This window comes from Nicotiana tabacum, chromosome 9 (assembly GCF_000715075.1).
Source record: "Nicotiana tabacum cultivar K326 chromosome 9, ASM71507v2, whole genome shotgun sequence".
Lineage (NCBI taxonomy): Eukaryota > Viridiplantae > Streptophyta > Magnoliopsida > Solanales > Solanaceae > Nicotiana > Nicotiana tabacum.
Window position 1 is genome coordinate 58,966,265 of NC_134088.1, and position 16,819 is coordinate 58,983,083.

Here is a 16,819-nt window from a genome sequence, read left to right on the forward strand (position 1 = left end):
TGATTTTAGACATAGGCATATGACCAGATATTGATTTGGAGGTCCGTAGGTCGTTTTGGCTTGAATTAGCGAAAGTTAGAAGTTGAAGGTTTGGAAGGTTGAGAGGTTTTGATGGAGAGTTGTCTTTATTGATACCGGGCTCTGATTTGGTTACGGGAGTTGAAATAGGTTCATTGCGTCATTTATGACTTGTGTAAAAAATTTGAGGTCAATCGGAGTTGGCTTGATATGATTCGACATTGGTTTTATAAGTTGGAAGTTCGTTAGTTTTGTTAAGCTTGAATTGGGATGTGATTCATGATTTTGATGTTGTTTGATGTGATTTGAGGCTTCGATTAAGTTCGTGTTGTGATTTAGGACTTCTTGGTATATTTGGTTGAGGTCCAGGGGGTCTCGGACGAGTTTTGGATGGTTAACAGATCAATATTGGGCTTAGAGCATTGCTGAAGATATTTGGATTGCTAGTGTAATCGCACCTGCGGTGGGCTTGGCCGCAGGTGCGGTTGGAGGAACGCAAAATTGGAATTGGGCTGGCAATGGGAGCTTCGCAGGTGTGGAGAAGAACCGCATTCGCGAGTCCACAAGATTTTGGGTCATAGATGCGGAGAAGCGTGGCCTGAGCTTGCATAGAAGATGTGGAAGGACTTCCGCAGGAGCGGACGCGTAGAAGCGTGAGGAGAACTACCAAAGTGGCATGTCAGTGTTTAAGTGGTCTTCGTAGAAGTGAGGATTTTTCCACAAAAGCGGGAGTGCAGAAGCGATCATGGAGCCCCGCAGATGCAGAATCATTGGCAGAAGAATAAAATTGAAGGGCTCAGTTGATTTTCTTAATTTTGGGATTTTGAAGTTCGGACTAGGGCGATTTTGGAGAGATTTCTACCTAGATATAAGAGGTAAGTGACTTCTAATCACTTTTGTCCATAAATATTGATTTTTACACCTAGATTATGTGTGTTTGAGGTGAAATGTGGGAAATTTTTGATAATGTATTGGAGAGTAAGATTTGGGGATTTGATGGTCGATTTGTGGTTGGAATTTGATGATTTTGGTATGGTTGGACTTGTAATTGAATGGGTATTTGGATTTTGTGAATTTTGTTAGTTTTCGAAATGCGGGCATGTGGTTGACGTTTTGGGCTGACTTTTTGATTTTGATTAAAGATCCTAACTTTATCGTATGGAATTGATTCTTATAGCTTGTATTGATTACATTAAGTTGTTTGTGACTAAATTAAAGTCGTTCAGAGGTCAATTCGCGAGACTAGGGTTTGTTGGAGCATTGAGTTGTGTACTCTGAGGTAAGTAACACTTCTAAACTTGGAACCGAGGGTATAAATTCCTAGAAAATATGTTATATTGTTTGTGTTGGGATGGCACACATGCTAGGTGATGGGCATGTAGGTGTGCTCCGTGGTAATCATGATCCGGGTGGATTCTTATACTGCATTGATATCAAGTCTTGTTTTATCAGTGTAATTCCTACGTGTTTGAGTATTCGAGCTGTGATTCATGATAAAAATCATGTTTAGGCTATGTGCTTATTTGGTTGAGACCTAATGAGGTTATTTCAACTGTTTTTAATTATCTGCTTTAACTGCAATTATATGCTCCGTCATGATTCTTCGTTTGCATATCATATCTTATTCTCTGTTATCATTCACTGTTATATCACATGTTATCATTATTTGGGCTGAGTGGTACCAGATTTGTGTGCCTTGGAGACTTGAGAGATTGATGACTGAGGTGAGCCTGAGAGCCGAGTTGTGAGTGTTATTGTGCATCGAGCTGCACGCCGCAACATGCCTTATAGTCTTTATATTTAGCGCTTGGGCAGGATCCGCCCCTCCGGAGCCTGACACACCAACAGTGAGTACAGGCAGAGTGATATATATGCACGTGCTTTGGTGAGGGACAGTGATGCCAGGCACCCGTATTGTGTGCTGAGTGATTATGTGAGTGATGAGCGGGTATTTGAGATAGACAGATTAAGTACTCTGAGAGTGTGGGTACCCGGGAATATCACTATGATACCTTACATTTGACATACATATTTGACATATAGGCATAGAGATGTACCATTCCTCATGCTAGCTATACTTGACATGTTCTTATCAGTGTTGGTCTTTAATTGTGAACTTGAAAGCATGTCTAAATTTCTATACCATGAACGAGCTGAATATGGAAGTTTTTCTGAGTTATTCACTATCATTGTCATTATCTTACTTGTGTTGTCATTATATTGGTTTTGATTGTATCCTTCTAAGCGCGTCATTGCTTTCAGCCCAAGGTTAGTCCTGTTACTTATTGAGTACATTGAGTCGGTTGTACTCATAGTATACTCTGCACTTTGTGTGCAGATCTAGGTACATCTGGACGCGGTGATTGCTAGATCGTTGCTTGGAGACTTCAAGGTAGCTGCTATGACGTCCGTAGACCTTGACTCTCTTTCCTTTTATTTTCTTCAGTATTGTTCTATTATTCATATAGTTGTACTAGAGTTTTGGTTTATGTTGATACTTAGTAGTGCTCATGTACTTATTGACACCAGGTTTTGGGATGGTTGTAGTACAGTTTTAGTTACTTTTATGAGATATTTATGAGATTTTCCGTTGTTAAGTTTATTAAAACATGTTTTATTCAAATGTTTAGCTGTTACGTGATTGTCGGCCTGCTTAGCAAGTGTGTTAGGCGCAATCACGACATGTAGAAATTTTTGAATCGTGACAAAATTGGACACAAATTCATCCATGCAAGGGTCTACAATTTCAGTCTCTTACATGAACTACCCTAACAAATTTCAAGTACAAGCTTGAATAACAAAAGAACTAAAAAGTAGCTTGGTGTCCTGCTTTGTGAGCTTCCCGTTTGCAGCATCAGCAACAACATTCAACTGCATATTTGATTGTGCATCCTATAAGCAGCGATCAAAGTATATGTTACCTTTACCTCCTCCTTCCATTGTCGTCCTAACATCGTACTCGAACTCCTATGGTGTGTCTCTCAACTGCTCAGCTGCTTCATGATTTAGGGGATCATCTGGATTTGGTTCCTGCAGAATTTGTTGCAACTTGCAGTTACATATAACAACAATAACAATCCAGTATAATTTACTAGTGGGTATAGGGAGGGTAGTGTGTACGCAGACCTTACCCTTACCCTGGGGTTAGGAGTGGCAAACAGACGGATCGGGTTGGATATGGTTCGGGTCGAAAACGGGTAATGAAAAAACGGATAAATTATTCGACCCGATCCATATTTAATACGGATAAAAAACGGGTTAACCGACGGATAATATGGTTACCCATATTATCCATGACTTCTTGAATATGAACACTTTTGGGAGAATTGCTAGTCTTCCAAACTTGAGTAACCCCCAATTTGAGGCTTTACAAATATAAAAGTTAAACTCATTAGTTATCCATTGGTTACCCATTTAGAAAATGGATAATATAGTTCTTATCCATATTTGACCCATTTTTAAAAAGTTCATTATCCAACCCATTTTTTAGTGGATAATATGGGTGGTAAACTGTGTTCTTTTAACCATTTTGCCACCCCTACCTGGGATAGAGAGACTGTTTCCGATAGACCCCCGGCTCCGTTCTTCCAAAAACTCCTCATTTTGCTCTTGGGTGACTCGAACTCCAATTTCTTGATTGGAAGTGGAGGGTGATCACCACTAAATTACATACATACTTCTAAAAGAAATATCTTTACACCAGAAATTTTGTCAAAATACCGTGAACAAATGATATAAGCCATAGATTATTGCGTTGATATTAAGCACAGGTTTCCAGTCCTCTCGAAAATGTTCAGACACACATTTCCTTCCACGTCAATATTCGGGTGGTACACCTGCAAAAAAGAAAAGAAAATAGTAAGAGTCTCCGACACAATTATAGAGATGATTAAACTATGTAAACCATTACCCACCTTGATCTTGCACTTAACCTTTGGAGCGTCATGAGGATAGAGCGGAGGAATTTGGAAAGAGAATGGAAATGTCCCACCCCAAAATACAGAGCAAAAAAAAATATGGAAATAATCTACCAATTCACCAAATGAATACCACCAAAGCAGCAAGGGATGGATTGATAGGAAAATTTACTTTCCCTTCCTTTTCTTTTGCCGCGAAACTGTGGGGAGCAGTTGTACAGAAATTACTTACATATAATATCCTTCATCAGGGATAATGGAGACTTCAAAGTACATAAGGTCATCTTTTCCGTTAGGAAATTCTATGGTACATGTTGGGGGTAGATTTAGCTCACTAATATCTACAAAAAAATATATACAAAATATTGTAATCATATCTCAATTCATTTGTGCGGAAAACAGAACTTATATAAAAGAATTAGCTTAGTAAAAGAAAAATAGGGTACATACAAAGAAGTACAACTAGAGGAAATTATGATAGGTATGTGAGAATCGATCCTTATTTCTTTTAGGTAAATAACTTAATATTCAATTAAGTATATCATTTGTCATTTTTGAAATATAGGTGCCAAATATTAAACAAATTCTAAAAAATATATATATAAAATACCTAATTTTGCAAAATAATCATGAATTTACGTGCCTCATAATCTATCCTATAAATCTGCCCCCGTACTACTAATGTCATTGTTTTAAATAATCTGACTATACTTGGAAACTCTACTGCTAGTTCTTTTGGTTGCGATAGTACTAGTACTAGTACGACTACGTTTGCTCCCAATGGGAACTCCATGTACTCTGTTTTGCTGGCCTAGTAATGATTAAATCTCATATTCCATCAAAAAAAAAGAGAGAGGAAATTATGACGTCATGACATCCGCAATTCATATAGTATAATATCATGAAAATAGTACGGGCTAGTTAGTTTTCGGACTGGTAATTAAAAAATAGCCAGTATTTGTAAAGTAATTGAAAAATAATCACTATTTTGCTGCAACACGTAAAGTTCTATCATAATATACTGGAGATTGGTGCACCTGCATATGAACTTTCAGCATATTATGCTGGAACTCCAATGAACTTTCAGCATATTATGCTGGAACTCCAACACACGAAAAGTTCCAGTATAATATATTGGAGATTGAAGCACTTGTGTATGAACTTTTAACATATTATTATGGAACTTCAGCACACGAAAAATTCTAACATAATATACTGATGATTGTAGCACCTGTGTTTGAACTTACAGCATATTTTAAACTGTGCCAAGTCAAACTATAAAAAGTGTGCTGCCCTACCCAAAAAGAGATACGTGGCTCATGTAATGGGCCACATGACTTCTCATATTTGGAAAATTCTTTCATAACAAGATGTATCAAGAAAGGTAAACTCACAAGTCACTACTGAAACTATACACTCGATCGCGAAATCAGATCTAAAAAAGAACTCACCTCTTTGAAGACGTAAATGTGTTGCAGTTTGCTCCTTGACTGGTGGTTTATCTGCATTTGCAGCAGCTTCCTTCTGCTTTTCCTTTGCTTTAATCAAATTAATCATGGTCCCTTAAACATATTTATACCATACATTAGAACTATTTGAGAAAGGAAATTCTTTTGCATTTCTGGAGTAATGTTGAAACAAGGGCAATTACTATTTCTTTTAAGAAGTTCTTACGAGCATGTAGAAGAAGATTCGTAAAAAGTGCCAATATCTCCTCTTAGAAAATAAAGCTTCAAATTAGATATTTTAAGCTTCAAAATAATCTATATTCTGGTAGTGGTCATCAACACATAGAAATATACACATTGATCCTAGCCTCTGGAACAATCTCACTAAGGTGATGACATATATTTGTTTGAATTAATTCATACATAGTTCTCCTAATTTGTTATTTACATGTCGAGAATCTGCATAAAATTTTAGAGATCATAACTTTTTAAAGGTCAAAAAATTAAAAGTGATATTTCACCATTAATGATGTTCATTTGATCTACTAATTAATAGTCGACTGATCAAACCTATCCTTAGGTCGATCTAGTAATTGATTTTCTCATTTAGAAGTTCTGAACATAAATCCGCGTTCTATTATGTATAAGGAATACTAATGTAAGAAAGGATAATAGCTAAACTTATCTCTATGATTGTTTTTAATTTAACATCTGTTTCAGTATACAATCTGACTCAGCGTCAATGAGAAGATCAAAAACATGTAACCAATATTAACATAGCGATACACCAAGTATAACAACAACCTACGAAGAGTTAAAACTTACTTAGGAGAATCAGAAGAACAAATAGTCGTGGGAGGTAATTTAAATAAGCCCGAAAGAGTATAAATTCCTTCTTTTTTTTTCAAGGAATTATTTTATTCTGTTCTAAGTATTATTTTTGAATTTTGTCTCCAAAGGGACAAATCAAAACATTCAGAAACAACCTTCACAATTCACAAGTCACTACAGAGACGGCAATTTCCACGGTCAACGGGACAGGGTAAATAGCAAGTTTGCAACAAACCCCCTAAACTCCAGGTGGTAAGTTATCATTGGAACCAAAGTGTGGTTCTTTTGGATTCAAACGACACAAATAGGTAAAAAATAATTGTGTACCATTTTATATATATCGCGGTAAATCTTAACGTCACGTTTGTCCGTGCTATATATATATATAAAATGTGGCCCCACCAATAATTCATCTGCAGTTAACTGACCCACCAATAATTCGTATGGGTATAGCGCATGCATTATAAGCGCTACATATATAGTGCATATTGTGCATGTGCTATATATCAAATAATTGTACCCCCTAGACTCATTTTTTTCTTATTTAAGGAGTTTTAGAATTTGGTAAAAATCCATTCAGGATCCTTCAGGTCTTCCGAATATTTGTTCGTTAAATTATTTTGCATTTTGTCATAATGTCCGAAGAGAGAAAAATTAGGGTTTCAATATATTGGGGGGAGGGGGGATTGTGGTGGAGAATAACTCAGTACGCTATAATTGTTCTCCACAGTGTCATGTTAAGTTGCCACTTATAATGGAATACGGTAGATTGATATCGTTGTTATGTAAAAAAATGAGTGTGAGCAAATATTCGGTGAATATTAAAGTAATCGAAAGATATCCGTATTCTGTTACTCCGCAAGTGGTTGCTTGTTATGCTGTGTTTAACAGCGAAGACGATGAAACTCTAACAGAGTTTTTAAGGACTTCGGATGAACACCGGAAAGTTCTTGTAATAAAAATGTTGAAAATGTACATCAAGGCTGAAGAAGTTCGCAATAATGAGGTTCAGCAAATTAGGGATATCCCTCAATCATCGGGTGGTTATTTTGATGCAGTTTTAGCCGAACAGATTTCGGGTGAAATAGTTTGGCCAGATCTAAACTTATCTCCACGAGAGAATGAGGAGTGAGGACATAATTTCTCCCCAAGTTTACATAATCCACAAGCCGAGTGGTAAACTTCAATTTTGCTTTGTGTTACGATATTTATTTTTATGTATTGATCTTGTATTAACACTCATATATTCCACAGGGGATACCGGCCAGATATGAATTTTACAAATTATGAACCAACAGACAGTTAGAATATACCTAATTTTGATGTGTTGGATCATGGTGGGCCATCCGGGAGTCATCATCAACAGGATAATGTGCATCATGGGATATCAACACATTATGATTTGTAAGTGAAGTGATAAAGTTTATATGTAATGTTTGGATGAATTTGAGAAACTCATTATTTTATTGGTTGTGCAGTGAAAACGAGCAATTTGAAGGTCCTGTCCTTACTCAATTGATCGAAGATGACATATTTAATCAGGATCTGGCAGATGCGCAGAGTTAGGAAGATAATAGTGATTATGACAATAATGCTGATGAGTCTGGAGATGACACAACCTTCCTTGATGAGGGTGATGATGATGACAACGAGAATGATGAACCTGATTTGACGAGGGAGCATGCTCCACCTATTGTTAGACCAAGAGTGTACGAGTCTCATGTACCGTTTCATTCAAGGGAGATTCCCTACCTTGATCAGTTGTCAAGTATTTATCTAACTATACGGGGATGGAGTGGGTGGTTCCTAATGAACTCCCACATATCGTCTATACGTCTGTGGTAGAATATCTGGGACATGCACTGCCCATCCCAGATGTATGAAGACCTATGGTTTCCCTGTAGCAATAGTTGCTCTCGAGATGCAGGTCCGGGATGCACAGGGGGAACCTCCATGACGATATTTGTAAATTGAACAATATTAATTAAATTATTTTTCTTTTTAATTGCTTAACATCTCTAAATATATTGCAATATCTTTTATATTAGTATTTAATCATTATTTTTACTATATTATTACTTAGGTTTATATATTTTCTATATTATTATTTTATATTTTAGTTTATTATTTTATATGTTTGTTTCTTACTCAGCTATTTTTGGGCATAATAGAATTAATTAATTAATTTTCATAATTATACATGATATAATTAATAAATATTCACATAAAAATACTAAGTTTGATAAATTTTCTATATTGTTATTTGTTATTTTTTATGTTATTTTCTTACATTTGTTGACTTTAAATTCGAGAGACTTTGTGCTTGAACTATCATCTTTTTTTTTTCTCAGATATTTTTGAGGTTAACAGATAATTAAATAATTAATTTTACTAATTACAAAGATAATTTAGTAATTATTCATATAACAGATACTTAGGTTGATAAATGTTCTATATTAATATTGCATATGTTAGTTTCCAACACTATTCTAAATGGCCACGAACAAAGTCAACTACCATTAGCTAAAATTTATTATCAGTTTTACTACGCTGAAGGGCACTACATTATAATTACGGGTACTACATTACAATTAGGGGTACAACATAACACTAAAGGGCACTAAACAACAATAAAGTCACATATTGGAATTTCCTGTAACTCAAATGATCTCAAATACATTACATCCTGGTCGTTCTGCCACTTGCTGTATGAATGCTTGGCTTATCTTAGTGCCCATGAATATTGAAATTTCCTGTAACTCATATGATCCCAAATATCACTTTTGGTTTTTACTTTCCGTTCATTAGCCACGATAGGTGCCATTTTTTTATGGAATGCATACAATGTTGTAGTGAAGCTGTTCTCGCAAAATCATTTCCTCTTTATTTCACTATGCGTAGGTGGAAAATTTCTTCCTTATTTCCTCATCTAGTCTTTCATTGTAGTACTTAGGGAAGACCTTTTGACTCTTGTAAAGCTGCGAGCTTATTACATCGTATATCCGACGGAATGTTTTTGATGTTCTTCCTTGCTTATAATTATCCTTAGTTACTTACCTACACACCCTTGTTCTCGTATGGTTGCTTCTGAATTAAAATTTTGACTGTCTTCGTAGTAGCACTCTCTTTTATTTCCCTAACACTTATACGTACGTTTAATTATCCCAACCCCTAACTGAATATTTCTCAAGGATTGCGACGTCATATCTGCGAGACTGAATTCACTATGTTTATCTTGCATGATTTATTGATTTATCTGTATCTTCTTTTCCAGCCATAACTAGACTCTTCCTGAATCAACTACTAACTACTAGTTGGTCTATTCTCATATCTATATTTCGCGTAATCTCTTTTGGGTTATTTTCGTTGTCTTAACTTACCTCTCGTACTATCTCCTTACGTATCAAGTGTTCATTCACACTTATTTATCAATAACATCTGGTGTGGGAACCCTTACTGCCTCTCCCCGGCGTGCTTGCATAATATTTTGGAGTCGTAACATATAGGGTCTGAACAAATGCAATCTCATTCCTTTCGCCTTTTTACTGAATTCTTCCTTTTCTATTTCATAGTTACCTCATCATCTTTGGTGTCGTTTCACATCTTCACTGACATCTTACTCGCCTTGCGATAACCCTTCTGTATCAAGGATAAATGAATATCTTATGCACGACGGTGACACCTAGTGTAACTGGCACACTTAGTCCTTTAATCTTAACTCTGCTCACAATGCTTACTTTAGGGAAGCGTCTTCCTGAATGACCTTTAAAGGTTATTCTTTAGTTGTTCATTCTATTATTGCCGGAACGCGATCTTTGAAATTCTCATGATGACGACTATTATCAAATACTTTAGTCCCTAATTCATGTTCAGTTTATCTTGTTCACTAGCCCATACTGATTTCTATTACTCCGAGGGTCTAACTTTTCTTTCTGGTAATCACGTTGGAGTCACCAACTCATTTCTCGAAATGAGTATATGAATTTTGGCCTATACTCTTTTTTTGTTTCAAGGCATGTATCCTCTTGTCTTTCCCTTCACTTGACTATAGACTCTGTCATTCTGTTATATTTTGATTTACCGTTATCACCCATTTATCACATCTTAATCATAATGCTTCATTTACTCCTTATTCTCCGGCTAATATTTCTGTCTATCACTTTATTCTGAAAACTTCAACAAAACGTTCTTTCACTTTTAGCTCCCCTTTCTTCATCTCACTGGCTCTTCGGGATGCCTAACATTCTCTCTTTTTATTTTTTTCTAGGGGCGGGAGTCATACTAAGGTAAATATTTATCCCTTCTAGGATTCCACTGCCTATCTTCTGAAATTTTTGAATATTCTAGTATTCATATCTGACTGTACTATTATAGAGTTCACCGTCTGGGTGTCTCACAAGGAGATATATTACCACATTTGCACTATCTTTCGGAAATGGTAGCTAATGATACCAATCCATCCACTATTTTGGGTTACTCTAATCCCAGCTGGATCCTGATATCCCATCCTTTTCTTAAACAATATAAGTTAGCTCTCATAGGGTATAAGTAATCTGTTAGCTCCCGTGGGTGTGGCCAATTGTACATACCTCTATTACTATTGAAGGTAACTAAGAATACTTATATTTCTCTGCCTGAATTATAAAAACTGATGATCTTCACTAACTGGGCACCTCGTACCCTTCTTCACCTTGCTTCTTTTACTTGTTGAAACTTGTACCTACCTTCTGATTCTCTTGTTGCTTTTTTGTCACGACTCAAAAACCTAACCTGTCGTGATGGCGCCTATCGTGGAACTAGGCAAGCCGACTCATTCCAAAACAAACCGATATTTTCATTTCAAGGATAATTTCAAGGCTATATAGCATAAAAATCTTCGTAAAGGAGTTCAAATCAAAACAAAAATGCAGAAAACCAAAGCCCGACATCGAGGTGTCACTAGTCATGAGCATCTACTATAATCTGTCTAACAATATCAAAACTAACATAGTTTGGAAAATAGCTAATACAACTAAAGGAAGATAGGAGGGAGAAGAGCAGGGCTGCGATCGCCAGGCAGCTACCTTGCTATCCCCGAGAAAGATCTGCAGCCAGAATAATCAACAACGACTACCGTATCTAGCTACACCTGGATCTACACACAAGGTGCAGGGAGTAACGTAAGTACGCCAACTCAGTAAGTAACAACAATAAATAAAGACTGAGCAGTAGTGACAAGCAATAAAGCATATCAAGTTCATATCACAAAAAATCAGTAAAGTACAACATGCTTTAAAAATCAGTGTTTGAATCAAATCATCTCGTTTAAACCCGGTTCCAGTAAAAATCATTTAAAGATATTTTTCAACAGTTTTTTTTTCAAACAAAGGCTCAATGCAAAGGTGAGCAAAAATGATGAAATCATAAACAGCCCCTCGGGAAAAACATCACTCATACACAACCCCTCGGGCAAACCTCACAGTCACGCATGCCTCTCGGGCATACCTCCTGCTTACTCTTGCCACTCGGGCATACCTCACAATCACTCTTGCCATTCAGGCATACCTCACAATCACTTATGCCTCTTAGTCACTCAGCACTCGGCACTTGGCACTCGCACTCAGTAGGTACCTGCGCTCATTGGGGGTGTGTATAGACTCCGGAGGGGCTCCTTCAGCCCAAGCGCTATATCAAGCCAAATCATGGCATAAATGACTTAGGCCCTCGGCCTATATCGAAAATATTGCGACGTGCAACCCGATCCTATAAATATTCTCACAAATCAGGCCCTCGGCCTCACTTAGTCATAAACCTCTCAAGCCACGTGAGCATTTCAGTAAAAATAGGGTATTCAACCCAAAACAACATTTATATGCATCAAAATAGAGTAAGGAAAACTGAGTTATACAGTAAACAGGTATAACCATGACTGAGTATAAACTTTCAATCGAAAATAGTGAGGGGATAGTAAGGAAAGGCCCCTAAGGGTCCAAACAACATCGGCACAAGGCCCCAAACATGGCATTCAACCCAATTTACAGAAACGCTTTCTAAAACATATAAGTATCATATAATTTCAACAAAATATGCAACTTTACGGTTGCCACGGGCTGGACCATGCCACAATCCCCAACAGAGCACGCTCACATGCCCGTCACTTAGCACGTGCGTCACTTCAAAATAGTAAAACGATACAATAAAATTCGGGGTTTCATACCCTCAGGACTAGATTTACAATCGTTACTTACCTCAAACCGGTCAAATCTCTACCGCGCAATGCTCTTGCCTCTGGAATCGGGCTCCAAATGCTCCAAATCTATTCACAATTAGTACAATACCATCAATATACACTAATGGAATGAATTCTACAAGAAAAACTATCAAATCGGCCCAAAAACCTAAAATTGGCTCAAACTCGGCCCCCGGGCCCACGTCTCAAAATCCGACAAATTTACAAAATTAGAAAGCCCATTCACTCACGAGTCCATACATATAAAATTCATCAAAATCCGACATCGTTTGGTCCCTCAAATCCTTAATTTAAATTCTCCAAAATCCCAAGCCCTAACCCATCATTTTCACTCCAAAATCCTACTAATTAATGATGAACAAAGCCATAGATTCACGAAATTTATACCATTATGGGTTAATATCACTTACCCCAACGTTGCTCCTTGAAAACCTTCGAAAAATCGTCTTTCTCCCGAGTTTTTCAAATCCAAAAATTTAAAAATGAAGACAAAACCACGAGCTGGGCTTTTCTGCCCAGCACATTTGCACCTGCGGCCAAATGTCCGCTCCTGCGGAACCGCAGCTGCGGTCGAATCCTCGCACTTGCGAGAACCACTTAAGTCCTCAAATTCCGCACCTGTGCCCCAGGTTCCGCACCTGTGGGCGCGCTCCTGCGCAACACTTCCGCTTCTGCGGAACTGGCTCAACCCTTCCTTCCGCATCTGCGCTCAAGGCCTCGCACCTGCGGGCTCGCAGATGCGGAAAATCATTAGCACCTGCGTCCATAGCCTTGGCCTTCCATTTACGCATTTGCGGCTACCCCAAACGCACTTGCAACCTCACACCTGCGACTTCTCCTTCCGAAGGTGAGGAAATATCAGTAGCAGCAGCTTCAGCTGTATTTTTCCAGCTTCAACAAATTCGTTAACCATCCGGAATCGCCCCGAGGCCCTCGGGACCTCAACCAAAAATACCAACAAGTCACATATCAACATACAAACTTAGTCGAACCTTTGAATCACTCAAAACAACATCAAATCACCAAATTACCCTTAAATTCAAGCCTAAGAACTTCTAAATTTCCAAATTCGACAACCGATGCCGAAACCAACCAAACCACGTCCGAATGACCTCAAATTTTGCACATGTCACAAATGACACTACGAACCTACTCCAACTTCCGAAATTCCATTCCGACCCCGATATCAAATTTTTCACTACCGATCAAAATCGCCAAATTTTTAACTTTTGCCAATTCAAGCCTAATTCTACCAGAGACCTCCAAATCACATTCCGGACGCACTCCTAAGTCCAAAATCACCTAACAGAGATAACAGAACCATCAGAATTCAAATCCGAAGTCAAACTCTAAAAAGTCAAACTTGGTCAGCTCTCCCAATTTAAAGCTTCAACAATGAAATTCTTTCTTCCAATTCGATTCCGACATATCTGCAAAACCAAAAACGACGATTCACACAAGTCAAACTACATCATACGGAGCTACTCATGCCCTCAAACAACCGAGTGAAGTACAAATGTTCAAAACGACCGGTCGGGTCGTTGCATCCTCCCCCACTTAAACATCCGTTCGTCCTCGAGCGTGCCTAGAGTTGTTCCAAAAGCCATCAAATTGTTGTGTAACTTTCCCATGCACATACCCGGGAGTGATCCCACGTCACCTTATCCCATACAGGTCCGATAGCACAACATAACTGAAATTTCTCAATTTAACCTAGCCCACAAGCCTTCGAATCAAATTTCCGACATCTGAAATTTCCTATAAGATCAGAAGTTCGCATCTACATACCATATAAGTCTGAACAAGCTGTACCAAAAGCCGTAACCATAACTCAAATACTCAAATTCAAATACCGCATAGCTCGAATGCTCGAATCAATGATTTCAAATCACAGTATCGACTTAAATCAACCCATTGCTGGTAATAAACCTCATATCAGACAAAACTTCGTTCTAAAACCTTCGTACACTGTCGATGATGAAAGAAATATACCGAATTCATAACCATTCATTAGACCAACAGGTCATGGAGCTCCCGTTCCTTCTATAAGAACTATAGCCAATTTCAAAGCCGACTTTCGATATTATCCTCCCAATTATACCACAATCAATTCTGATAGCATCCATTCTAGGCCCAATGACCTGGTCTCATCCACCACGACCACTCTAGTGACATGACACATCAATACAATCTAAAGCCACAACCCGTGCAATCCGTGCACCAGATAGCAACATTCCAAATATACCCAATCGTAACAATGACTCAAACAGGAGAACCGTTTCGTAAGCTCGACGGGTACTACCCCGACGCAATGCTAATAACCCATCACACACCGCAGAACCATAACACACGAATCTTACACAAAGGATCATATTTCCACATAACTCTGCTGCAATACGCGACCCTATCCAAATACTAGTCCATATGAAACACCTCAAGCCACCCTGCTAAAATCAATAACCATGTGCAATTCGACATCAAGTACCCAAAGTGCATTGCCATAACCACGGAGAAGCAAACGACACCATGCGACACAAAACCCGGAAGAACATGACCAATACGCCATCAACCAAGCAATATCCAATACTATTCGTGCTCAAATTCTGCTATAAGGCCACAATAGAACCGCACTATATGTGCATGTAACCAACAAATCACAACTCCTCATAGCATAGAAGAGTAACTCATAGATCATTTCAGAATACGAATAAACTTCACATCAACCGAATGACACATCCTTCAACAATAGCAGTATGGAGCCAACCAATCCGGCTCGATGTAGAATACACATCCTAATTGGGCCTACCAATGGACCCCAAATCAACTCTGGTCAGCCACCAATAGATAAATAACCTCCAAAAACCACAATGACTGAATCATAACACATTCTATCATCTGGCTAGCTCCGGCCACAACTTCACAGTCCACAACCATGAAACAATCTGCTCTTGAGAACTCCCAATCTCCAATTCCATAGAACACACGAATCACCATATTTGATTCCACCTCCACCGCCTGAATGCCTAACACCTCTCTCATACACAATCATCCCACGAGAAATACTTTAAAAATTCTTCCGTGCCACCTGGCAAAAAAAATAAATTTTGAATATCAGCAGTCGATCAACCAAGAGAGTGCCGCAATACCAGCGAAGTACCCAAAAATCAAAACATACTGCCCCTTCTAAAATGTATACTCTCATCAAGCCATACCAAGTAGTAATATCATTTACCTAGTCATCTGAAACCGTCCATGGTGCCTAAGAATTTATGTCCTTCCCTTCAAAAATTAACTATGATCTTGTATATGTAAATCCTATTCCCGCACAACACACCACATCTAATATGCCATCATGTGACAAGCATAAGAATTCTATTATCAACTCTGAGTCACGAGTAAATTACATACCTTATTAGTCAGAAACCTCCTTCTTGCTTCTTTCTAGAAGGAAATCTTAACACACAACACGTTCCGTAGACCGGTAGAAAATATCCGGTTTAAACCATGGTAGAAACAATCATGAACACTTTGAAATCCATTTGCACATAACCAAGCTATCTGAACTAAATTCCTCTAACTCCACCAAGCCACACAGGTTGCCAAATCCGAGAGCATTGCCACGAAACCACTGTAGATACTAGCCACGTCAGTACCTAAAGAACCGATCATACCCATTACTGTGCTAACCCAACCTACTACCAAGCTGTCATATTTTTCCAAGTCCTTTCCAAATTGCCTTCAAATTGCTACTTTTTTATTGTTAGAAAACTACTATCCTTAACTAAAACTTGCCCCACGAACTCTAGCATAGAATCACACCGCCCTAAGGCTTATAAGCCGCTGAATTCCCTTTTTATGTATCCCAAAGGTTCCACAACCAAAATGCTTACTCCGATGAGACTTTATGTTAATCTAAAACTATTTCCTTCACTTTCTTGATACTGAAATGCATAATTCACAATGATATAAAATGCCACGAGTCTCGACACCGTTCAATGCAACTCCCAGTTTTCTAGTCATATATATAAATCTTGAATCCATTGGAACCATTCTTGAGAGTCATCCACTCTACTCAAATCTCGAATTAACCGACAAAATGGACCAAAATGACCTGTGCCCCATTAGCACACCAACACCCAAGGGAAATAAAGAGTAACCCCCACTCCTACGCAACCGAGCAAATTCCCACTCCACGTACACTACATTCTTCGTGAATAACCACTCAATTATTTAATGGTCCTCCTATAACCATAGAGTGTAATATAACTTGTGTCCAAAAATTCCTTTATCCGAGTCATCCTCGATCTCGATCTCTGCAAGTCATAACTGATTCACCAGTATACATCGAACCAAAACTAATACGACACATAACCGTG

The 16,819-nt window shown here is 38.1% G+C and overlaps 1 long non-coding RNA gene across 1 annotated transcript; it reads right to left on the reverse strand.

The window, feature by feature from the left end:
• Window positions 1-2,699: 2,699 nt before the first annotated feature.
• LOC107782175 (uncharacterized) lies at window positions 2,700-4,351 on the reverse strand. The gene is made up of 3 exons (XR_012695150.1): window positions 3,933-4,351; window positions 3,561-3,854; window positions 2,700-3,048 (listed from the first exon to the last, which is right to left on the reverse strand). It is a non-coding gene; the product is annotated as an uncharacterized LOC107782175 (long non-coding RNA).
• Between the last annotated feature and the right edge of the window lie 12,468 nt (window positions 4,352-16,819).